The 26,766-nt window shown below is 44.1% G+C and overlaps 1 pseudogene across 2 annotated transcripts; it reads right to left on the bottom strand.

Annotated features, from left to right (window-relative positions):
- Positions 1-23,132: 23,132 nt before the first annotated feature.
- LOC100278446 (UTP11 protein pseudogene) lies at positions 23,133-25,717 on the bottom strand (annotated as a pseudogene). Of its 2 annotated transcripts, NR_157158.1 has the most exons (4): positions 25,303-25,717; positions 25,042-25,133; positions 24,855-24,946; positions 23,133-23,506 (listed from the first exon to the last, which is right to left on the bottom strand). The product of NR_157158.1 is annotated as a UTP11 protein pseudogene, transcript variant 1 (transcript). The 2 variants fall into 2 exon arrangements; NR_157159.1 differs by lacking the exon at positions 23,133-23,506 and having other exon boundaries at positions 24,575-24,946; positions 25,303-25,694.
- Between the last annotated feature and the right edge of the window lie 1,049 nt (positions 25,718-26,766).

The raw sequence follows: 26,766 nt of genomic DNA, 5'->3' as shown, positions 1-26,766 counted from the left end.
GGAGGTCGGTGTCATATCTTCCTGCACCATGGGGTGTGGAATGATTGAACTAGCTTTTTGTTGCATTGGTGTTGAATTCGGCTCATCATCAAACTTGATGTCGCGTCGATGCCAAAGGACCAACTCGTTAATTGCCTCATGCAAAGTTATGATCCCCTCAACTGGAAAATCTATCTCCCAATCTTCACAACCATTGTTTGTGATTTCTAGAACTTCGACCACAACATAGTGTGGCGGGACAGGATTGTCCTTGTAGTTAACTAGTCCTGGTTTTACCAAACCAGTAGCAGCTTGCTTTGTTTTTGTCCCAGATCGATTGATTGGAATATGAAGAAAGCAAGGCTTGTCCTCAACAATATCGTCTACAGGGTACTTGGTCAAGTCTTGCACAGATCCAACGCTGCTAGGGACTATAGGTGGACTCATGCGGCTTGGCTTAAGTTCAAATGATATGCATTCTGTTTTCTTCATTTTGTTCATCACGTCATTAATAGCCTTTTGTACCCTTTCATCAATAGTCTCTTCAAGGGTCCTTTTCGACTTCTCGTGTTTCCTATATGACGACGCATACTCTGGAAACGCCTCTCTCCAGGAAATCTTAGAAGAGATTCCCCGAGCCCGTCCAGTGTGTTCAGGATTGCCTAGGGCTGCAGTTAGTATGTCATTCTCCCTCCGAGGCTTAAATTCTCCTTTTTTTCTCTTATCTGCATATTCTTGAATTTTTGACGAAACTTCGCCTACCAATTCTGGATGCACAAGTTTGCCGTCCTCACTCAAACCTGCTCGACCTAAGATCCAACGAATAGCTCTCTCATCGATATCTTTTAATATTGGGTCCAAAGTGCCGTTAGTTATAGCTTCCTCGATAATCTTGTTCCACTGCACAACTTTATGGTGATATCCGCTTGACCCCAGGCGATGGGGGTGTTTGTTCATCTTCGCTCTCTGAGAATTAGTTTCGCCCAGTTCTTTGGCCTTCAGTTCGGTCTTCTGACGAACAAATTCCTCCCACTGAGCTTGAGTGATTTTCCCCATTTTCTTGGGCGGAGGAACCTTATTCTTCTTAACAAAGTCCATATTCATCTCGGCCTTCCACCCACGAAACATCTTGGCCATAGCAGAGAGCATCGACTTCCTTACTGCATCCTCTGTGCCTTTTGGGAACTTGAATGACTCAGACAACTTAGCCCATAGCTTGTTGCGGGTGTCTTCATCTAAATCCTTCCATTTTTGAAGTGTGATTGGCACTATATCTCTAACAGTAGCCCCACAGGAATTTCGAAACTTTGTAACCACGTCAAGTGGTTCTTCAGGAAACCCCTCTGCATTTAGTTTTGTTACATACATAACTGCACCTTCTTTCATCTGATTTGGACCTCGTCGCCCTCGTTTCCGCTTATGTGAAACGGATGATTCAGGCATCGGAGCATCCTCCGTGTTTCGTGTAGAAGATGCATCCTCTTTCTTCTCTTCATTTGAAATCTATATAGTGAAAAAATTAATGGCCTTTCATATATGAACATTATTTTACAATATAGTCGACATATTTCTATTTACCTCTTCATCGTTGGGAATATAGTCGGCATCAAGCTCATCTGATGTTTTTTTCTTCCTTGGAGGTATAGGAGTACAAGGATTGTCGTCACTAGAACTATCCTCCCCGCTCCCTTCACTGGAGCTGCTCGTTGTCTGCCATTCAAGTTTGGTCGCGTCTTCATCAACTTTGTTAGACGCACCGGTGCAGACCACATCCATACTAGGCTGCTCGTTGTCTGCCATTCAAGCTGGTTCCATCGATAAAGGGATATACTGTTAGTCTGATATACTGGTTCCATCAATAAGGGAACTTGGAGAAAAGGCACTTTCCAATGCAGTTAGACAGAGAAGGCATGGCTGTGATGTTATAATGCTGAAGGACCCCAAGAAGAGATTATGCCCTATAGTCTACCACCTCTCGTTATTTGTGGGCTTCACCGAGGGCGGGAAACATTTGGTGACATCAAACGACCTTCGGGCTGGGGACGTCTTCAAGCTTGTTAAGGGGCCAGACGATGGTGAGCCGGTGTACTCTATCCGGATGTGTGGTCACAAAATTTAAAGCCGCCCCGGCTTCATCTGTGCGCTTCTCTTCTCTTATGTCGGCTACTAAGATCACTTAGCACCCCACCTAAGAGAAGAGAAGCACACACATGCAGCCGGGGCAGCTTTTAATTTTGTGACCACACATCCGGACATAGTACACCGGCTCAACATCGTCTGGCCTCTTAACAAGCTCGCAGACGTCTTCAGCCCGAAGGTCGTTTGCTATCACCAAATGTTTCCAGCCATCGGTGAAGCCCACAAATAACGGGAGGTGGTAGACTACAGGGCTTAATCTCTTCTTGGGGTCCTTCAGCATTATAACATCACAATTATGCTGAAGGACCCCAAGAAGAGATTAAGCCCTGTAGGACCCCAAGAAGAGATCAAGCCCTGTGGACTACCACCTCCCGTTATTAGTGGGCTTCACCGAGGGCGGGAAACATTTGGTGACATCAAACGACCTTCGGGCTGGGGACGTCTGCGAGCTTGTTAAGGGGCCAGATGATGGTGAGCCGGTGTACTCTGTCCGGATGTGTGGTCACAAAATTTAAAGCCGCCCCGGCTTCATCTGTGCGCTTCTCTTCTCTTATGTCGGCTACTAAGATCACTTAGCACCCCACCTAAGAGAAGAGAAGCACACACATGCAGCCGGGGCAGCTTTAAATTTTGTGACCACACATCCGGACATAGTATGTGCTCACCATCGTCTGGCCCCTTAACAAGCTCGCAGACGTCTTCAACCCGAAGGTCGTTTGCTATCACCAAATGTTTCCAGCCATCGGTGAAGCCCACAAATAACGGGAGGTGGTAGACTACAGGACTTAATCTCTTCTTGGGGTCTACACACTTAAGATTGTAGGAGCTAGTGCTCAACTACTAGCATCTATAGATATGGACACAAGTCCAAATTTGGTGCTACTCGGCACCATCGATATCACTAGAAAAAAAATACATCAAAGAGATACACTTCCCAATAGTACTCGAAGATAGTTCATTGACTTGACACTCTCTAAGAGGTTCATACAAAATACATTATCTCTAAGAGTGAAACCTACGATACTCATATCGTGTTGTTTAGGACTAAACATCAACAACCCCTTGACTGGTCGCTATCATACTCAATTCCAAAATATTTTTCCAATATGTCGGCTTGAGTAAGGAGATCTGGGCTTGGGAGTTCCTCCAAATCATCTGCAGCTTCATCATCTTCAGCATATTGCAGGGCTTCATCTTGAATAATTTTAGCCCTCTTGGAGTCAGCATACTTTTTGATGGACAGAGCACACTTCTCAAGCATGTCGCATACATCTCCAATTTGAAACAAAGTGGTCTTAAGTGTGTACACTGATTCCGGTTCACTAGTATCCACAACCCCATCAGTCACTAGACTGCGAATGATGTCAACATGTGTCTCGATGACTCGAACTGAGCTCTCAACCATGTCAAGTGGCTCTTTTTCCATCTCTAAAACTGAAAATGGCCAAGCCTCACAATCAACATTGAGATCGCAACAAAGGCAGGGATCAGAGGGAAAACAAGGATGTGGCTTATAGGGCAAAAAGAGGGGTCCAAATAACATTGTCATGGCTATGAACAAGTCAAAGATGAGAGATAAGAACAAGTCTTATAACATAGGGTTGGGAAGCAAAGATAGGTAGTCAAAAAACTAAGAAGGGAGATAAGAACAAGTCTTATAACATAGGGAGATAATAACATTGCCATGGCTATGTACTTCCATGATGTATGTGGCCATAAACACTAAAAATAGACTTGTTTCCCCAATCACTATGGAGATTTTCTACCAAGAAGGGGTCCTAGTAGTTGCATCAACTATCCATGACAAAATTCTTCATAAGCATAATTACCAACATTTAATCACAAGGGATACAAGCTACTAAAGCAAAAATGGTGACCTTAACAAAATATGTAAGTGAAAACACCAACAATATAAGCATAATGACCAACATTAACAATATAAGATTAACAATAATTAAGGCAGGACTAGCAAAAACAAGTAATCAAGGCATGAATTTTTAACAAGTAATTAAGGCATGATCAAGGAGTGCACCGAGGGCTCGGAGATGGGCACGGCGGCGCACTCGGCGCTCGGGCTCGGCGGCGCTCGGGCTCGAGGACGGGGACGGCGGCGCTTGGCCTCGGAGACGGTGGCGCTTGGGCTCGGGGACGGGGAAGGGGACGGTGGCGCACTCGGAGATGGGCACGGCGGCGCGCTCGGGCTCGGGGACGGGGAAGGGGACGGTGGCGCACTCGGAGATGGGCTCGGCGGCGCTCGGGCTCAGGGACGGGGAAGGGGACGGTGGCGCACTCGGAGATGGGCTCGGCGGCGCTCGGGCTCGGGGACGGGGACGGCGGCGCTTGGCCTCGGAGACGGTGGCGCTCGGGGACGGGGCCCAGCTCGGAGACGGTGGCGGTTGGGCTCGGGCTCGGCGACGGCGTGGCGGGCGCTCACGGCTCGGAGACGGGGACGGGAACGGCGGCGCAGCAGCCTGGCGGCGTAGTATCAGCTCCGGGCGAAAACTAAACCCTAAGCCACCGTACCGACGCTTTTATATAGTAAACACATCATAGGCGGATTTTAAGAACAACCGCTTGTGATGTATAACATCACAAGCGGTTTTCTATTGCGACCGCCTGTGATATGTAAACATCACAGGCGGTCGCAATAGAAAACCGCTTGTGATGTTATACATCACAAGCGGTTGTTCTTAAAATCCGCCTGTGATGTGTATGTAGTATAAAAGGCTCGGTTCCAGCGCAGGAACCCTAACTTCCGGAGCCCGACGCCGCTAGGCTGCACACTACTGTAGCGGCGGCGGATTTTTCTGATCTACGGGGAGAAGGTTTTGTTTTTGATTTTCGGGCTTGATTTCAAGAGTTTATGCATATATATGATCTCTGTTTGTTTTATTTCTCATTTTGATACGATTTTTTGCCTCAATTTTGTAATATAGACCGGAATTGAAGAAAAACTCAGGAATTCCAAGATTTAGACTTGTAGTTGATCTAATTTAAAGATTTTTTTTGAAGAGTTGTCTCACCTCAAGGTACCTATATTGCTGCAATCTTGTTTCATTTTCATGCACATTAATTCGTTCATGATTTAGGGATTAAATTCAATTAATTAGGGATATTTTAAAAAATTTTGTCTCATGTACTAGGTACATCTCGATATGATCTTGTTTCACTTTCATGAACATTTATTTTTTCATGTTACATCTCGATATTGACGTTAATCAATATAGGGATAGGTAATGGCGGACCGAGGTTGGATGTACAATGTGCCAAGACCACATCCGTCGTACATTCGAAATTTGAGAAGCTTTATTGAAGCGGCCAACAAGCACGCGAATTTGCGAAAGAGCAAGGAGATATTATGTCCGTGCATCGATTGTGATAATAAGATAGCTTGGAGAGATATAGGAGTAATCCAATCACATCTGCTAAAAAGGGGGTTTAAAAACAATTACACGATATGGTCAGAACATGGTGAGTTGGATCCGTGTGAAGTGCCTGGTAATGACGAGAGAGTTGTCGGAATTTTAGATCTTAAAGTTGATGGTGAAGTGGATAATGTGGATGCTAATCAAGAATTTGAAGAATTTGATTGTGAAGAGATGTTGCGCCATATGGAACCAGAAATGTTAAGTTCTGTGGGATCGCAGAAAGGGCTATCTAAAATGGAGGGACTGGAAAGTGCCTCAAAAGAACCTTTATATGATGAATCAAAGGGTTGTGACAAAGAGTTTACTACACTGCGTACAGTTCTAGAACTTCTGAAGTTGAAGGCTAGCGCCGGATGGTCTGATACTAGCTTCACAGATCTTTTGAATTTTCTGTCTCAATTACTACCAAAACCCAACAAACTACCAACAAGCACTTATAAAGCGAAGAAGCTTATATCTCCCATAGCTCTTGGTGTGCAAAAAATTCATGCATGTCCGAACCATTGTATTCTGTATCGTGGCGATTTTGAGAACGCATCAAGATGCCCAGTTTGCAATGTCAGTCGATACAAGAAGAGCTACAATCAAGACTGTGTAAAAAAATTCCCGAAGAAAAATAAAAACAAGAAATCCACTATTGGACCTGAAAGTGACGATGACACTTTTGATGACATGGATGGGAAAAAGAAGTCAAAGAACCCAGCTTTGGTGATGTGGTATCTTCCAGTAATTGATCGCTTAAAACATTTGTTCTCAAACCCTAGGGAGGCTGAGCTTATGCGTTGGCATGCTGAAAATCGCAAGCAGAATAACAAACAGATTCGACACCCTGCTGATGCATCACAATGGAAAAATTTCGATCTTATGTATCCTGAGTTTGCCAAAGAAACCAGAAATGTAAGATTTGCTTTGGGTACAGACGGAATGAATCCATTTGGTGAAAAAAGAAGTGTACATAGCACCTGGCCCGTGACTTTAACGATGTACAACCTTCCATCATGGCTGTGTCACAAAAGAAAGTATATTATGTTGACTATTCTTATTCAAGGTCCGAAATCAGCTGGTGTTGATATTGATGTGTTCCTAGAACCTCTTATGGAAGATATGACAAAGCTCTGGAATGAAGGAGTTAGAATATGGGATGAGTATTGCCGTGAGTATTTCAACTTAAGAGCAATTATATTTGTTACCATCCATGATTCTCCCGGTGGCGCCACACTATCAGGGCAAAAGACTAAAGGAAAGAATGGTTGTGTAGTGTGCGTCGATGGAACTGCTTCCATGTACCTTAAATCATCCAAGAAGTTGGTGTTCATGGGACACAGACGGTTCTTGATGAAGCAGCATAAGTACCGAAAGATGAAAGAGGAATTTAACAATCAACTGGAAAGTGAAGGTGCACCAAAAGCCTTATAGTGGGAAACTTGTTTTTGAAATTGTAAAGAACATTCATGTTGTATTCGGAAAGGGAAAAAACAAAGGAGAAAAGAGAAAGAGAACTGACCCTTCAACTTACACAACTTTCAAGAAGCAATCAATATTTTTCAAGTACCTCCCATACTGGAAGGATATGGAAATTTGCCACAGCATTGATTTGATGCATGTAACAAAAAATGTTTTTGACAGCATCATTGGAACCTTGTTGGGCATGCCGAGTAAGACAAAAGACGGACTTAAATCACGCAATGACCTAGTAGATCTTCAAATCAGACCGGAACTTCATCCAGTGGATAGTGGCAAAGGGAAGCCTTACCTCCCCCCAGCTAGCTACAACTTGTCAGTTGAGGAGAGAACAAAGATTTGCAAATGTTTGCGTGGGGTCAAAGTGCCCACAGGTTTCTCATCCAATATCAGCAGACTAGTCAGGATGAAGGACTTGTCTCTATTTGGCTACAACTCTCATGACTGCCATGTGATGATGACGGTGTTCCTCCCAATTGCGGTAAGAGCCCTCAAAACAGAGCATGTCAAAGTTGTCATCACACGCTTGTGTTACTTTTTCAATGCGGTTTCACAAAAAGTAATAGCTTTAGAAGACTTGGACTATCTAAAGGCATACATCATCGAGACTATGTGCAAGCTTGAAATGTGTTTTCCTCCATCATTTTTTGATATGCAAGTACACCTAATCATACATCTCGTGGATCAGATAAAAATATTAGGGCCACTATATTTACATCATATGTTTCAGTTGGAGCGATACCTGGGAGTATTAAAAGGTTATGTGCGAAATCGCGCTCACCCAGAGGGTTCAATCATGGAGGGATACACTACAGAAGAAGTGATTGAGAGCTGTATAGATTACATCAGTGACGGAACAATGATAGGTGTGACTGTACCTAAACATGAGGGTAAACTATGTGGGAGAGGGAGAAGGGGCAAGAAAACTTTTCGCGTTGAGGATTACAAGCTAGTACATTGTGCTCATGGTAGTGTACTACAACATCTCACGATAGCCGAGCCTTACATACAGGAACACCTGAATGAGCTTCGTAAAGAAAATCAGAACCGCACAGAGGACTGGATCATGAGGGAGCACAAACATCGTTTCAGCGAATGGTTAATGGACAAAAACATCCCATTCGGAGACTCTTCGGATGAGAAAACAATGAAGAATTTGGCTTCTGGGCCATCGTGTTTTGTGACATCATGGCAAGCATATGACATCAATGGGTACACATTCTACACTAAATCAAAAGACATGAAAAGTGTTGCACAAAATAGCGGTGTTCGTATCGATGCTTTTGACCTACATGGATAGAAGACCACATATTTTGGATTCATAGAGGAAATATGGGAACTTGATTATGGCCCAAGCATGAAAATACCCTTGTTTAAGTGCCAATGGGTACAACATCCCGTGGGGGTGATAGTGGATAACTACGGACTCACACTGGTAGACTTAAAGAAAGTAGGATATAAAGATGACCCGTGGGTTCTCGCCGAATGTGTTGCACAAGTGTTCTATGTACTCGATCCAGCAGATGAGAAGATGCATGTAGTTATTTCTGGAAAGCAAAAAATTGTTGGAGTTGAGAATGTGGGAGACCAAGATGAGGAATACAATAAGTATGAAGAGATGTTCGTCTTTAACGGTCCAGATAGAATCAAGCGTGTGGAAAAGAAAATTGATAAGAACTTAAAGCCATACATGCGGAAAAATGGTAGTTCATGAAAAATTGTATGAATCAAATTGTATTTGTTATCATGTATGATCGACTATGAATTGTGGTTGCCAATTAATTTAAAATCTCTCTAGTTATCTATGTGTGCTATTATAATTCATTTAAATTGTATTTGCATATTATTGTTAAAAATTAAATATTAATTCATTTAAATTGTATTTGCATATTTCTGTTAAAAATTAAAATTATTTTCATATTGAAATTGTATTTTCATAATTTTACAATCACAGGCGGTTTTGTCTTAGGGTCCACTTGTGAAAAGGATAGAGCATCACAGGCGGTCCTAAACAAAAACCGCTTGTGATACTATTACATCACAGGCGTACTAAACCGCCTGGGACATCACAGGCGGTTTTCTAACCGAACCGCCTGTGATGTAAAAATCCTACCGCTTGTATAGAGCCAAATTGTACTAGTGACACATGTCACATTGGTCCACAACTACTCCAACAACATGATCCACTTTGCCATGTCCTTGTGCCTATCAGTGTCCCTAGGTATCAACCACCACGGCTAGTCACCTTACTTCTCTAATCCCCAATCAAGATCCACTGCTCATTCTTCACCGCTCCTGGTCCATCAGCATGAACTGACATGACCTTCATCTTCGCCATTGGCCACCATCTCAAAACTCCATACTTGTGCACCACAATCCAAGATACATGTTGCACATACGCACTCATGCCCCGGTTAGTCCACATGACTCGACCTTGTTGGCAATCACATATCACAACATGAACAACATGGGCACATATCAACCATATGTTTGCACAAGGCTAACCATTTCTCTTTTCAGCCAAATCCAACAACTAATATTATTTGGATCAGATCTTCATTCATCACATCTTGCTACTAAGAACCCAACACATGCACATGACTCCTCTTCCCGTGTGATGTAGGCTATAACAAGATCAAGATGCGACTCCTCTCCTCCCCACTCGATTCCTCTCAACTAGGATGTTGCATACAAGGCTAGGTTGTTGACCTCCTATGCACGACGTACATGAGGTCAATCCATGCACAACTTGTCTCCACTAGAGTGCTAGCCACCTTGGAAGGCCATCAGCCATATCCACTGTTATCCCCAAGATCTTCTCTAGGGAGTGCAATATGAACATCAATGGAACCCCTTAGGTTCGGGCCTTGTTGGTACTTGTTTTCGATTGCTACATGACATCAAAACAAGGCAACACAAGTTAAAAGGTTACAGCCTTCTCCCTCCAATTACTCCTTTCCCAAAGGATAATTTGAGGAAGGAGGTAGGAAATGGGAACCAACATGTGACAACTTGCATAAGAAAAGAATAGCCGAAGGGTGAAAAATGCAACTCATATTTATGCCTTAGTCATTATAATTTCATCCTTCTCAACATAGCATACAATTACAAGCGTACCTTCGGCTTTACATAGAGAATAGCTCGAATGTACTTTGGAGGCTGAGCTAAACGAAGCTATGGGCCCTCGAAAGGTGAATTTATGCATAATATTGTTCATCTATTTATAGTGGAGAGATACAACTTCATTTGAAATTACAAGTATGTCCATGAAGCTTATACATATGGCTTACAAGTTTGCAGAGGTACCAACTTTGAAATTACAAGTGTGTCCCCTTGCTCTATTGCTGAATCCCTTTGGCGCCAAAGTTGACGGCTTCGGCATGCACCTTCGCCATGCTCACATTCAACTGAAGCTCTTCTTTGGTTCATGTTGGGGACTTGCCCTCAAATGCTATAAATTGAGAACAAGGCAACACTAAAACAAGTTACTTGTTAATGCCCTTCGTCCTTCGAAGCATTATTTCCCCAAGGATATAATGATCTTCGGATGAAGGTCATGAAGAACATACCTTCATCATCTCAACATACATATATGTATAAACATTAACAACGAATGAAGCATGTAAAGCATAAGAAACAATGTGGACAATAACATTATTATATATATTTCTCAGTATATAATTGTAAGTTAATATAAGGACAATATTGAATTACATTTGGGACCTTCGGCTTGACAGGAAACAAAGGTATGAGTGTGACACAAAAGCAAATGCCAAGTCCGCGTGAATAGTACGGGAGTACTGTTCATCTATTTATAGGCACATGACGCAACCCATGTGAAATTACATCCATGCCCTTTACATTTGCTAATGACTCTAAGGTAATCCATCGAGGTCTAAATAGCCTTTTCCCCCTTAAGTCGGTTCCCTTTCCTGCTATCATGCCGAAGCTCTCTTGTGCATAGCTTCGGTGCTGCGTCAACCTTCGTATTGTTCGTGCTTTTCACACTGTGGTTCTGATCCGAGTCCGAAGGTACCTGTTCATGTATTACACTCTAGAAACATTGTTAAATCATGTTTTGAGGACCTTCGGAGGACGAAGGCCCCCAATAGTAGCCCCTCGCAATATTAATTTGTTAGAATAACGAATTCAGATTGTGACATGGACAAAGGCCCTCAGCCGAAGGTCCGAAAAAACACCTTCCCTTTGCTAGAATAGCAACAGTCAATGACAAACGGGGCCCTCCAACTTGGAGCGTGTCGATTGTATAAATAGGAACTCACCCTGAACACATTTGGTACGCTACTTGCCGCTTGCTTTGTTTACTCAACTTTTAGCTCTTGCTTGCCAACGCCTGCTTAGTTTCTCAAACTTCCTAAGCTTCGGATTTTAGGACGTATTTTCGCAATTTCTGCAGAAAAGATGTCTCAAGACAAAAAAACTTGTTGCTGAGACGAAGCTGAGCAAAGAGGAGAAGCTCCTTGAGGAGAAGACTTCTAGATTTATTGAGTCAATAGAAAAAATAAATACATAGAAGATAACTAAAGAAATACTAGAAGGCTTGTCTGAAGATACTGATGTTAGCGACAGCTATGATGTGGAAAGTGGAGGCGAAGACTCTGAAGATCGGCCCTGGCGACCAAGTCATGCAGTCTTCGGGAATTCAACTATCAAAAAGAGTCATCTTGATAATATGAGAGGAAGGTATTTTCGAGATATGTCTATTGTGAGGGCTGACACAGACAGAGCCGTTCCTGCTCCCGAAGAAAACATAGTTGTAATCTTCCTAAGCTTCTTCAAAGCTGGTCTTCGGTTCCCGTTGAGCAGATTTGTGGTTGAAGTTTTAAAGACATACCAGATTTTCCTTCAGCAGATCACTCTCGAAGCAATTATCAGAATGGGGATCTTTGTCTGGGCTGTGAAAAGTCAAGGTCTAGAGCCAAGTGCAAGATGCTTTTGCAGTATGCATGAACTTTCGTATGAGACGAAACCCTAGGGTAAAGAATAATATCATAACAACTTTGGTTGCTATAGCTTCGTTGCTCGCTCTGGCGCAAGCTACCCAGTGCCAACATTTTGGAAGAGATGGCCCGGGGCCTGGATGGAGGAGTGGTTTTACGTAAAAAAATGATTTGAAGGCAAGAGAAGATATTAAAGAAATCCTCATGCGCTTCATCTGGTCCCGCTTCGGCCTCCGAAAGCCGAAGGTAGAAATTGATGAGGCAACCGAAGCATGCCGAAGGGCCTTCAGCACAGTTTGATCTTTTATTGGAACAAGAGACTTAATTCAGGAACATGTAGCTTACAGGATATGGCCGCTGATAGACAGCTAGGAAATGCCGAAAGAAACCATCACTAACCCTAGCGAAGGCGGCCTGGTTCGTTTGAAATACACCTTCAGGTTCGGAGACCAGTTTGTCGAACCAGATGATGACTGGCTAAAGTGTGTTGAAAATACTAGCGATGAATTACTTGGGGCATATTCCAAGTCCGAAGATAATGCACTATCTGCAGCCTTCGGGTGCCGAAAGAAGAAAAGATTAAATAGGGTTTTTGATGCTATCGGATTTGTGTACCCTAACTACCGCTACCCGCCACGGGGGCAAAAGAGAAAAGGTGCAACCTCTAGAAAGGTTGCCGCTTCGGCTGCTCCGAGCGAGCCTGCGCCGAAAAGTATAAAGTTGAAAGTCCTCACCCACCGGCCCCGCTATATTGAACCGACCACAGTGCCCGAGTTTAGCGGGGAAACTTCTTCAGCTATTGAAGCAAAAGGACCTGCTCCTCCTACGCAGAAGATTGAAGAGCCGGCTGCAATGCCGAAGGCACCTTCGGCCAAGTTAGCTGAGCCGAAGACTGATAAAATTGAGGAGCCAAAAATCGAAGGGACAAAAACATTAGAAGTTTTAAGCCCTTCGGCAGAAGTGGCGGTGCCGAAGGCACAAAAAGGTCTTACGACGACTCCCAAAAGGAAAAGGATGGCAAGTGTACTAGATGTACTAGAGTCAGTAAAAGCTTCAAGTTCTATTCCTTCAGGGAAAATTGCCGAGGTTGAAACAAAACTGGCCGAAGTTAAGGCTGCAGTGGGCCAGACTAGTGCCGAAGCCGGGCCTTCAGAGCCTGTTGATAAACAACCTTCGGAAATTGAGAAAAAGGCAGCAGAGAAAGAGGCTACAGAGCAGAGTCTGCCTGAGAAAACTATCACTCCTTCTCCCGAAGTTTTAAAGGAAAATATTGAATATATCATCCGTCATGCTTCGGGAAAGAAACTTTCTAAAGAAGAAGAACGAGAAGCTCAACACTATGCCCAGAAACTGAAATATCCAAAAGGGGCAATAGTGTTCAATGGCAGTGGAGAAGAGGATTTCTTGTACTGTCTCCCAGACAACAAGGAGATATCTGTCTGCCGGGAGATGAACAGAAGCTTCGGATTCCCAACATTAGAAGATGGGCTTTCAGTACTGTCGAAGGATGAATTGGCCGACAGTTTAGCATATAATAGTATAAAGGTATGAAAATTAATTTTTGTACTTAAAAACAAAATTTTTTCATTTGTTTATGCTTAATATTATGCTCCTTCTCCAGGGCTTGATCCTTAGCAATGCCCTCAGGGCACAGAAAAATATCGAAGACAGGATGCATAATAGCCCTGAATAACCTTCGTTCTGAAGTAATTGAACTTAGGAACAAAGGCCTTGAAAAAGATAAAATATTAATTTCATTGGTGAGCAAGAGCAAGATAAAAGAAGACGAGGCTAATTCCAAAGCCTAAGCTAAGGCCCAGAAAAGTGAAATTGAAGACCTTCAGAAACAGTTAGCCGAAGCTAAATTAAAATGCGCAGTTGCCGAAGCTGACCGAGATGCCAGTGAGTACTGGAAAAATTATTTTGAAAAAACAGTAGCAGAACTCCGCGCATCAAAAGAAAGATGTTTTGAGAAATCTGTAGAATGCGTAAAAAAGATAAAAACTAGCTTCACCAACGTGGGCGTGTACTCGAGCGAAGACAACTTCATAAGGGGCGATCCTGAGGGCGTAATCGAGTGGATCAGCGGTGAGGCCGAAGCCTTTGAAGAGATTTTGAGTGACCGCGGGGACGTCTATGCCTTCTCTGGCGCGAGGGGAGTTGCAGCTATTTTGGAGAAGGCAGGGTGCGAACATGTTAAAACTTTGGCCTAGGCCGAAGCTGCCTTCTCTATTGATGATACGAAGGACCCCTCGGCCGAAGCAAGCTCAATAGGCGGAAATTGTTTTACTGATATTTGGGAAAATGGCGGCCGAGGGATGGCCTGTGAAATAATGAAGAAGAGTGAAAAAGATATTCTTGACGCTCGAGAAGCAACAAAAGCGGCTGAAAAAGCTGCGGAACTTGAAAGACGGATAGGGAGCACTTAATGGCTTTTAATTTTGTTGTTTATTTTTGTGACTTCGAACTAATTCATGTCTTCTACCGCAGCTGAACTATCTCCTCCCCTAGAGCCATTCGACCCACTGGCCGACCCAGAGACAAAGAAAACAATAGAAATTATTAATATGGCTGAAGCTATTGTAGACGAAGTCGTTACTAAATTGCTGACCGAAGCTGCAGATAAAGTTTTGAAGGAAGGAGAGTAGCTACTGTAAAAACATTTCTAGAATATTATTGTAACATTTGTTGAACTATGCTTGTAATATTTGGTGCTTGAATGTAATATATGAATTGTTTGTAATTCAGTTCTTTGCGATGCATGAAACTTTATGTACATACCGTTTTTGAGCCTTCGGCGAAAAAACACCTTCCCTTCTTTTCATGCTTCGTAAAGAAGAGCCTTTATGCTTCGTAAAAATCATCCGTACTTTGTAAAACATCAATGCTTCGTAAAGAAAAGCTTTTTCCGCATCAGAACTGATGAAGCTGTGATTTTCAGCTTACTTTGTGCCTTGGTCTCTTTTCATTTTTTGTAAAGCATTGCCCGAAGATCGGCCTTGTTTTCAATTGATATCATTGATGTGATGCTATGATGTATGATGCGATGATATGATGCAAAGAATGATGCTAATGTATCGTGCAAATGAATGACCAAACACACACATCCAAAGCTTCATCCACAACCTTCATTCCCTAAGGAATGATTGAAATCTCTTTGCCGTTTACTTTTCGGCTGCACCGTTTATTTTTCGGTGTAAGTTCTGCATTCCCTAAGGAACGTCTTTTGAACTTCTTCGTCTTCTATTTCGGCGGTATTCGCGTTGACTTTTCGCGCTTCGCTTTATATTTCAACAGTATTTGGCTCTGCATTCCCTAAGGAACGACTTTTGAGCAGAAAACTTACGCTGCGCTCCCTTAGGAACGGCTTTTCGAAGCATCGGCAAACTTACGCTGCGTTCTTTAGGAACGATTTTTTGTAGCTTCGGTGAAACTTTTACTGCGATTTTTAGCACTGTATTCCCGAAGGAATATCTCTTTGTAGCTTCAGCATTCTCGTGAGTCTGTGACGAAGGTATATTTCATTTTGACACAAACGAAGCTAGTATAGAGAATTTAAAAAATAGCAAGAAAGCTAGGTTTACATTGATTGTTCCTTATTATAAAGAAAACGACAGTGAATGTAAAACTATGCCAAAGGTAGGATATCTCTCAATATATGTGTTTTGATTCTGGCACAGTGCTGTTAACTGTGCGAGCTTCGGACCCTTCCCTGAAATCTCGCTGTTGTTGGCTCCCTTCTGGCTGCTGACCTCGTGAGTAGGCAGGCTGTAGTGGCGACGGAGGTGGAAGTTGTGGCCAAGAAACTTGCGGCTGACTAGCCGAAGCAACAGAAGCTGCGGGATGATTACCCACATATTCTGGTATGTAGGGTGAATGACACGAAGCAGTGTGCAGGACCTGCTTCGGCTGATTTTTCTGGGCTTCGGCTTCTGCAATTTCTCTTTGCTTTTGGATGGTGATTTGACACGTTCTTGTATTGTGGCCCTTGTCTTCACCACAAAATAGGCAGTAGATTTTCTTGGGCTGGTCCCCATATCTTCCTTCGAAGCCCCTGGCGCCTCTACCTCTTGGAAAGAGCTTTGTTGCTGTCCCGAAGCTTGCAAAGAATACTGTGGTCTCTACTGTTGACTTCCTCTGTCATCACCCTGGATGGAGTTGTGAATTGACCTGACATGCCTCGGGTGGATTCTTCCTCCGAAGCCCCTGGTCATTTCAGAGAACCTATATGCTTCCTCCCTTCTTTGGTGGAAGTCATTGTCGGCCCGGATGTACTCATCCATCTTCTGGAGCAGCTTCTCCAGAGTCTGTGGAGGCTTTCTAGCGAAATACTGAGCAGTAGGTCCTGGACAAAGCCCCTTAATCGTGGCTTCAACAACAATTTCATTAGGCACTGTAGGCGCTTGTGCTCTGAGACGCAAGAACCTTCGGACATATGCCTGGAGGTACTCCTCATGATCTTGCATGCACTGAAACAAGGCCTGAGCTGTGACTGGCTTCGTCTGGAAGCCTTGGAAGCTTGTCACCAGCATATCCTTGAGCTTCTGCCACGAAGTAATGGTCCCTGGCCGAAGAGAAGAATACCATGTTTGGGCCACATTCCGAACTGCCATGATGAAGGACTTGGCCATGACAGCTGCATTGCCTCCATATGAAGATATAGTTGCTTCATAACTCATCAAAAACTGCTTCGGGTCTGAATGCCCATCATACATGGGAAGCTGAGGTGGCTTGTATGATGGGGGCCATGGGATAGCCTGCAGTTCTGCTGCCAAGGGAGAAGCATCATCAAAAGTAAAGGTATCATGATTAAAATCATCATACCATCCATCATTGTTGAACAAGCCTTCTTGATGAAGCTCTCTATGTTGGGGGCCTTCGATCTTGCTCGTCTTGAACGAGATGGTGTACTTCTTCGGTGGCTTCGTCGATCTGCCTTTGAAGATCGGCCAGTCGGGCCATCTTCTCCTTCTTCCTTTACACTTGCTGATGGATTATCTCCATGTTTCTGATTTCTTGGTCCAACTCCTCCTCCTGGAGTGTTGGACTAGTGGTGTAATGCCCACTTTGTAAGAAAAAAAGAAAGAAATTATGTCCTGATATACATATATGTGTTATCTATATTCGTCATTCCATGTGGACACCTCACTTACACCAATAAATAATCAACAAAAGACACTCAACTAAATTGTGCATCATGCTAGGATTTTATTGTGTGTGCATTACTTGTGACAATGTAAAAAAACAATATAAAAATGAATAAGTTAAAACTAGAGTGGAATTTGAGATCTAAAAGGAATTCTAGAATTTAGAAAAGAGAAGAAATGAATATAATGAGGAGAAAAATAAGTAAATAAAAATATATTGTTCCAAAACTAGAGTTTGAAATGGTGTAATTAACTCAAGGGAGGAACTCATAACCAAATCCAAATTCAGTTTGAATTCAAAAAGGGAATAAAGAGGAAATAAAATCAGAATAAAAGAAAAAGAGAAATCCCACTATTGGGCCCAGATCCACCAATTTGGCCCATCATCTCACCCCCTCCCGTGCGGCCTGGGATCCTCTCCACCGCGCGCGCTGCTGCCCTGTCATGCGGAGCCCACCTGTCTGTCGCGCCGACGCCACTCATGTCTCCGGTTCGTGGGACCCGCGTGTCATTCGCAGATTCGCATCCGCGTTGAATTGGCCCTCGCTGCTCCACCGGGCCCACGCGTCGGCCGCTGCTCCTCCTTCCTCGCCGCGCCAACCGAAGACGCGCAACAATGGCGGATCTCTCGGGAATCCGTTGCGGACGCCCCAACCGACCGAACCGCCCATAAAATGAACCCAGAGCTGGGGAACAACCCCTCCATCCCAGCTGAGCGCCGCCACTATAGCTCTGCGTACGGGTTGGTCGCGAGTGTTGCGCCGCCGCCGCGGATACGATCGGCCATCGTCGCCAAGGGCCGTGCCGCCGTTTGGGAGCCATAAGGAGGGTGCCGGGGGGGTTCGCCGGACCACGGGGAAACCATACGCGCGCTCGAACCGTGGAGATAGGCATCTGCTCGGCGTGAATTGCTCGCCGGACTTCACATCCACCGCGGAACTGCAAGACGCCGTGGACAGGAGGATTCGCCCTTCGATTGTCGGTATGAAACCTCCTCCAAGGCTCGCTATCGTCCGTATTATGTGTAGTGCACTTCGATTTAGCCCTAGGATGCCGGTGCGAGCGTAGATTCTTCACCGGTGGCACCCCGCGCGTGGGTGGCGTGCCGCCGCTCGGGTCGCCGTGGATGGGGGCGATAGCCCCTGGCCATTAGATGTAGCGGGAACGGTAGAGATTAGATGGGCTCACCCGTTCAGCTTGGACGACTGCTATCCGTCGGATCGCGATCGGATGATGGACATCGCTTTAGAATTCATTAAATCCGGGGCACTAGTGTTTGATCCAACGGCACAGATCGTGTACGGGTTCACTGAGTGAGTAGTCTAATCCTAACCGCGAGATCAAGATCCTGCGGTTGTTAATAGAGAATACCCCTTCGCGGCGCGCGTTTTGTAAAAGAGACCCTGGGAAATGGGGAAAACAACCCGCCGTCCTATGCATAGTGCGCTGAGTCTTGGTACTCTTCTGTGTTAACCCCTTGGACTTTTTGGAAATTGAGGCGAGGTCCAGACAGTAGAGAATATTCATAAAATCAATTAGAAAACGAATTTTAGTATTAAATTTATTGCAGAAACTTGCTAAATTCATAAAAAAATTCATATGAACTCCAAATTGGTTCATTCCAGTCTCTAAAATTTTGTAAGATTATTATCTATCACTTAGAGTCTCTGTTTTGTCATGAAAACAGTAAGAAAATTAATTTCTCACTTAATCCTATTTTAAACACATAAAACCTTTGAAAATCCATAACTTAAAATCTATAACTCGAAAAATTATGATTCCTGTTCCTAGGTTTTTATTTTAATGTGTAGATTATTACTGTGTATTTTGTTTATATGTTTGGTGTAATGTTAATCTCTCTATATGCACTGTGCTTGTTTGTATTGTGGCGAGTAGAAGAGCCCGTGACCGAGGATCCTGGTGAGCAGCAGGATGAAGTAGCTGAGCAGGAGCTCATCGAAGGCAAGTTGTGCCCTTGACCACTTTTTACCCAATAATGTTCTTTAATATCATTTATCCATGCATAGGTTAATTTTGATGGGACCCAATAGGTCACCCTAGATTGTTTATCTCATTACCTTGCTTACCCCTGAATCACTTGGGTAGTTTGCTATTGCTTTACATGGTTTTGGGATAATCATTTATTACATCTATGTTCCAATTCTTTTGTTACTCTATTTATGTTCATGTTAAGATCATTAATGTTAATTGGAACATAGAGCTTAACTTGAGAAACACGTGCCACCACAAGGGTTTAATGGGATGCCCTTGGCTGACTAATTAGGAAAGCTAGTGGAAGACTACCTTACCCGAAAGGGGCAAGGGCAGTAGGGGAGTTGCATGCAAGGAGGTTCTCGGGTTGATTTAGCTGCGATGGCGGTCAGACAGGGGATTCTTGCAAGTGCTCTTCCCATAAACTGTAGCGGGTTTTCGGAAGCTAGTGGAACTTTGTAAAGGCCTCGTAGTGTTGCCCTGCCGCGCTTCCTAGGTAGAGGTGTATGGGAGTCGCCACCCCTTGGCAGATGGGTAACATGACTTGTGGGTAAAGGGTACAACCTCTGCAGAGTGTAAAACTGGTATACTAGCCGAGCTCACGGTCATGAGCAGCTTAGGACTCTCTGATGATTAATTTATGGAACCTAAATTCAATTTTGTCATTTGCATTGCATGGGTTTATTATTAATTTTGTTCTATTACTTTACTTAAGGTTTGGTATTTACTTACACTTAGTAACTGCTAATAAAATTTTGACCAACTACTTAAAAGCAATGCTCAACTTTAACCCCTGTCATTGATTAGCCTTACACATCACATGAACTCCCACCTTTGTGAGTTCATGTCCACTGGTTCCCCACAACTTGTTGAGCTATGATCATGTGTGAGCTCACCCTTGCTGTCTCACACCCCCCACAGGAGAAGAACAGGTGGTTCAGGAGGAGCCACAAAGCGAGGAGTTTGATCTGATCTAGGTGGCGTTTCTCAGTTGACATTGGCGCCAACGACGATCCTTAGTTCGTTTTACATTTATTCTTTTATTTTGTAATAAGTCTTCCGCTATGTAATAAATACTCTGATGTTTTATGACATTTATCTCTATACACTCTGTTATTATATATGTTGTCTTCTTGGCGCATGTATTAGATGCACCTGGCTTTGTTCCTTAAAGTCGGGTGTGACAGAAGTGGTATCAGAGGAAATGTTGACTGTAGGACGAAACCTAGATAGAAATGGACAAAACCCTTCACTACTTACCTTACTCTGATTCATTCTATACTTATGTCATCTTGATCTTGTCTCACCTTTTGCTTTCCTACTCTATTACTCTTACCTTCTCTACTCTGAGACGAGATGGATTTCACACCTGGGAATCCTACATCTATGATATTTTAAGAGATAGGGAACCTAAGACAAAAATTAAAATTATTTTTCTATTAAAAAATGTTGGTTGATTGTGCTGATGATAAATGCCTGATTTGCTTCTTTGATTGATTGAATTATTATAGATGGACATCTTAGCATGTACCACCATAAGGTAAAGTATTAGCTTTAGTGGATAACACACTAATCTACTTAGCTAATAAATCCCCCGCAGTAACATTCCTCGTAATTACTCACCTTGTCTACAATTCTTTCTTTCGTACCCTATGTTTCTAACCTAGATGGGCTACCTCTATAGTGTTAGAAGAGAGCACTATAGACGTGATCCTTGGTATGTCATGGTTAAGAAAGGCAAAGGCAGTATATAAACTGTGCTAAGGGAACCAAAGAACTCACCAGTTTCAAAGGACAAAGATTTGAAGTTGAAGTTGCAGTAACTACAACCATCAGACTAGCGACATTTTTAGTAGATGAGAAGTTTGTGGGTGACAACATTCGTGCAGTTAGGGATTTCCCGGATGTCTTTCCCGAGGAGTTATTAGGGATGCCGCCAGATATGGAAGTTGAGTTGGTCATTGATCTCTTACCTGGGCTGCCCCTATTTCTAAACGGCCATATAGGATGTCCGTAGAGGAGTTAAAGGAACTTAAGAAACAATTAACTGGGTTACAAGAGGCTGGGTACATTCATCCGAGTTCCTCACCTTGGGGAGCACCGGTACTGTTTGTACAGAAGAAGGATGGATCGCAAAGGATGTGTGTGGATTATAGGTCCCTTAATGATGTTATCGTGAAGAACAAGTACCTGTTACCCAGCATTGAGGATTTATTTGATCGGATGAGAGGTGCAAGGGTATTCTCGAAGATTGATCTCCGATCGGGTTACCATCAAATGAAGATTAGGCCATCGGATATTCCCAAGACGAATTCCTTGACCCGATATGGTTTATATGAGTTCACCGTTATGTCGTTTGGATTAACTAATGCACCAGCCTACTTTATGGATCTAAAGAATAATGTGTTCATGATCTGGACAGATTCGTCGTGGTTTTCATCGACGATATTTTTATTTATTTCAAGAGTAATAGTGATCATGAGGAACATCTGAGATTGGTGCTACAGAAGCTACGAGACAACTAGTTATATGCCAAGTTCAGCAAGTGCGAGTTTTGGATTGGCAAGGTGCCATTTCTTGGTCATATTATTTCTAATGGAGGAATTTCAGTGGATCCTGCTAAGGTCAAGGAGATAATGGAGTGGAGAGTACCCACTACAGTTACTGAGATTCGGAGTTTCTTGGGACTAGCAGGATATTATCGAAGATTTATTGAAGGATTTTCTAAGATTGCTAAGCCTATGACTTCACTTTTGGAGAAAGGAAGACACTACAGGAATTCTAAAGATTCCCGTCGGCTAAACTAACTCCCGTCGGCCAGAGCAAAAGCCGACGGACATAGCGTAATTCCCGTCGGCCCACTAGCAGCCGACGGGAGTTATGTTAACTCCCGTCGGCCATATCCCAGGCCGACGGAGATTACTTTAACCCCGTCGGCCACGTCCCAGGCCGACGGGGATTACGTTAACTCCCGTCGGCCACGTCACAGGCCGACGGGGATTAACCAGTTATGAGACCGGCCGCGGCCACGCGCGAGCTCATTCACCTTCGTCTTCAAACCGCCGCCGGCTTCTATCTCGCCGCCGCCTCCGCCCCTAGCCGCGCCCGCCGAGCACCGCCGCTCGTAGCCCGCCCCGAGCGCCGCCGCTCGTAGCCGCGCCCGCCCCAAGCGCCGCCGCTCGTAGCCGCGCCCGCCCCGAGCGCCGCCGCTCCCGCCCCGAGCGCCGCCGCTCGTAGCCGCGCCCGCCCCGAGCGCCGCCGCCCCTAGCCGCCCCCGCCCGCGCGCCTAGCCGCTGCGCCGCCTGCCCGCGCGCCGCCGGCCCCGCCCCTGCCCGAGCTGCGCCGCCGCTGCCCCCGCCGAGCGCCCCACGCGGCCCCGCCCCCGGCCGAGCGCGCGACGCCACCCCGAGCCGCGCCCCCGCCTCGAGCGCCCCCACACCGCCCACGGCCCGCCCGAGCCTAGCTCCCGCCGTCCGCCCTCAACAAGTCGCTGCCGTCCACAAGCGTTGCCGTCCCCAGCCCACCGTCGTCCGCCAGCACTACACCAAAATAGTAAACTTCCTAGAGCCTAAACCCTAGGAAGTTAGGTCTAAACTCTAGGAAGTTAGCTAAACTCTCGGAAGTTAAGTCATCCCGTCGGAAGTTTGGCTCTCGGAAATTTTTTGTCGGAAGTTAGCTTAACTTCCTAGAGCCCTCTAGGAAGTTAGCTAACTTCCTACAGCCAAAAAAGCCTCTCGGAAGTTAGTAGCTTCACGCCGTCAGCGCCGTCAGCTGACTAACTTCCTACGGCTTACTGTAGCCCCTAGGAAGTTAGCTGGCTAACTTCCTACAGCCCAATAAGCCTCTAGGAAGTTAATTTGACCAGCATTAAAAATATTGTTTATTTTTATTTTACACCACATTTCACAACATAACAAATATATAACACAACATATTTTCACATAAAACATCTCACACACAATCACATAACAATATTTAAATTCATAGTCTCATCAATTACATCACAAAAGTCTCATCCATAATCATAAATAAGACACATCTCATCCAGTACTAATAAGAGACAATATCTCATACATAGTCATAATAAAAGTCTCAAGTATCAGAACACAATAACATATAGCAGTAGGACACTTGTGCGGATGCTTGCATGAAATAGCTGACGATCTTGTGGACGTACAGAGCCTAGTTGGAGGCGGTAATAATTACTAACAAACAAGCAATTTGATTAATTCAAACAACATAGGCATGTGTGTGCACTCCTCCATGCATGTAGCTACAATCGACTGGGAATTCATTAGCCCTCTTAATAACGGTGGACATTTTACGACAACCCTCGCGCGCGCTCGATCCACTTAGTCTTTAGCACTTTATAGATTTTTTCCCATTCCAATTCAGTAACCTAAACACACACAAAAAAACAGTTCCAAATGTCTGTCAGTTGGTATATATGTAGCTGCAAAAATAACAGTTCCAAATGGAGGACAACTCGAATTCACGAGATCGAACACCAATCCACAGGACATCAGGCATAACAGCATGTGATGATTGATGCACACGTCCACAGAATTTTGTGTGCCCCCATATATAGACAGTTTTTTTTTATAAAAATAGACTTGTACGTGCATCGAAAGTTAGAGAACTGTGCTAAGAGATAGTGATACAAATAAAGAAGAACTTGCATGCATTCTCCAGGATTTGCTAATAACCAATGATGTCACTTCTGTTTCAACCGATTTAACAGGAGCGCCCTTATAAAAAAGGAAAGAAAGAATACAGAAAAGAAACGGAAGCTTAATTAGGTACACCACACACGATGAGCTGAGCGCAAATCTGAAAAGAGATATGTTCACCACACAGCCACACCGTGTGCTGTGCATGGATACTAACAAGTACCCGCGATCTAAAAGCATAACAGTTTGAGAAAAACAGATGCTGGATTCTGCTGATCAGAAGATCATAAAAGCCCTGCTGTTCAAGTACATATGCATGCACCTAGGCCCTAGCCATCAATTTAATATGTAGATCCAAAATGTTATACGATGCTTTGTTTGAACAAGGATGCTAGCTCCAACTAGCATCATGCAAATGATATATTTAGCCATGGAATGAAACCCTTTTTATTAGTCACGCATAATTGTCCCTCTACCTAGAAAATAAACCGACTAACCGTAGTCCACCAAACTCCGTGAATTAATCAGAAAAAGGGAAGGCAAAATAAACAGACTAGAACACCGCGCGTGCAATTTTCCTGGGGAAAAACAAAGGATTAGACAACATGAGATACCAGTCAACTAACTAACTGCATAATATATTAATATCATAATCCCATTCCAACCATATTGGTCCTAGTTAAATGGACACAAATATAAATGTTGAGACTAATAAACAGTAAAAATGACTCTCCATAAACAGTAAAAACAAAGGATCAGTCATGTTGCTGCTTTGTCCTATCCTTGATTGTATTTCTTTCGCTTCTTCTCTGAAATAAAAGAGCCACCTAAATGTCGGCACAAGCTTAACTAGCAGATAGTTCCAAAATGGTAAGCAAAAGAACTCATTATCTGTACCTGTCTTCAGCAAAATAAGCATGCTTGTTTTGAGGCTTGTTATCAAGTTCATGAAGTGTTGAGCTTAGCTTTTCGATTTTCTACGAAGTGATCCATCCCAATTAAAACATAGTAAAACATTCAGCCACAAGACACCGAATTGTACTTATTTGCTAATGAATACTTTAAAATGTCACAAACCTTTTTCACTTTGAACGCTCTAAAGGATATATCCCATATCTTTATTTTTCAACAGATGAAGTTCCTCTTCAGTATACTTATTATCTTCAGGCCTGAAATGCATGACATAGTCAAAACTAAAATGCAGGGTAGACCAAACCTTACAATACTAGAGTTAATAGGAGTCGAGGGGCTACATTGTACATACTTAGGTCTATGAATTCCACCAACAGTCCTACTGTTGATCATTTTAAAATAGAACTCATCCGGGTTCCTGAATGCCGCCTTTTCCTTCAGTTTCTGCAAATAATAAACAAAAAGGATTTTAGATTATGCAGTCACAATATCTGTAGTCTAAGATAGCTAAACTGCTAATAACATGCTAATAGTATATCCAAATCTGATACAACAAGCAAGTTCCCAACTTCCTAAGTGCTATAAGGAAGGTTTGGACAGAACAGAAGCATACCTGCAGCCTGCTAGCCTTCTGGGCATTCAGCTCAACTCCTTGGACGCATCAACAAAGAGCGCATACCTGCAGCCTGCTAGCTTGTTGGGCGCTGGGGACCGGGGTGCTCGGGCGCTCGGCACTCGGCGTCTCGGCGGAGGAGGGCGGGCGCCGATGGCTGGAGGCTTGGAGCTGGGCCACTAGGCGCTGGACCTCGGAGACGCGACGACGGTCGATGCCGACTCGGTGTCTCGGCGAGCGGGCGAGGGGCTGATGGTCGAGGCCCGAGGGCGACTGGCCGCAAGACCAAGACGGGAGTGGCGGCTGTGCGGCACTGCGGCGGCTGCGGTGGCGGTGCGGCGGTGCGGCTCCAATCCAAAGTCCAAACCCTAGCCTAGCAGCGGAGCCCGGAGCAGCTTGTGCGGGCGTGCGGGCGTCGCCCGTCTCAGGCTCTCAGCCATCTGGCTGTCTGTGGTCACGTGGTGGGCTGTTGGCTTTGGTGGGTCACGGACTCACGGTTAGTCACTTAGTCGGTCACGGGCTCACGGCCCATCTGCCACCATGCCTCAGCTCGCGAGCTTGTTTTTTTATTTCGAATTCAGATTTTCTGTTGCCAACAATGAAATGGATAGGTTCCAAAGAAATTATAATGGCATGGCATCAGACGTATTAGATGAGAAGTGATGGTAGACTTTAAAAAGGTAAAAATTTATAATGACATAGTCTACTTAACATGATCTGTCGTAGGCTCATCTATACTACTATATTAAGAAACCTTCACCCTTCCTACGCCCAGCGTCTGCAAAAAAATATTGCAGAACGAGCACTTATCCACACCACTCTAATTCAAAAATTGGGACTAACCACCAGACCACATGTACCTTAGTGTTTAGAAATAAACAAAAGATATATTTGTACCTTAGTCACCGCTCCTCACGTTCTCCCGCCTCGTAGCAACGCACGAGCACATACCTAATATATAAGAAGGGCAAATAAGTGCAACACAAAATTATTATATGCACAAATCATGCACTAATGTGGCGGATGAATGAATATCTTTGTATTATACATCTCACTACTTCTCGACTACATGCTATAATTCTGATAGAAAATAAATCTGCCAGGCTGCTCTATCTACATTTCTGCCCAAACAAGAATTTACAACTTCGGTCCTGGTGGAAGACACGGGAGGGAGAAAGGAGAGTGAGAAGAAGATAATGGTAAGTAGGGGTTTAAGATAAAAAATATAACTTCCTAGAGTAAAGCTATAGGAAGTTACTTAACTTCCTAGAGGTTGTATATGTACTCTAGGAAGTTAGCTTTTCGTTTGACTGGTCAAAAGCTGAAATCTAACTTCCTAGAGGAGGCCGTAGGAAGTTAGCATGGGCAGCTAACTTCCTAGAGGCGACCGTAGGAAGTTAGCGGCTCGTTTGAACGCACTCGCGGACCAGCAACTGAAAGCTAACTTCCTAGAGGAGGTCGTAG

Source organism: Zea mays, chromosome 9, assembly GCF_902167145.1.
Source record: "Zea mays cultivar B73 chromosome 9, Zm-B73-REFERENCE-NAM-5.0, whole genome shotgun sequence".
Lineage (NCBI taxonomy): Eukaryota > Viridiplantae > Streptophyta > Magnoliopsida > Poales > Poaceae > Zea > Zea mays.
The sequence above is the reverse complement of the archived record's forward strand: the minus strand, read 5'-3'. Positions and strand labels throughout refer to the sequence as shown.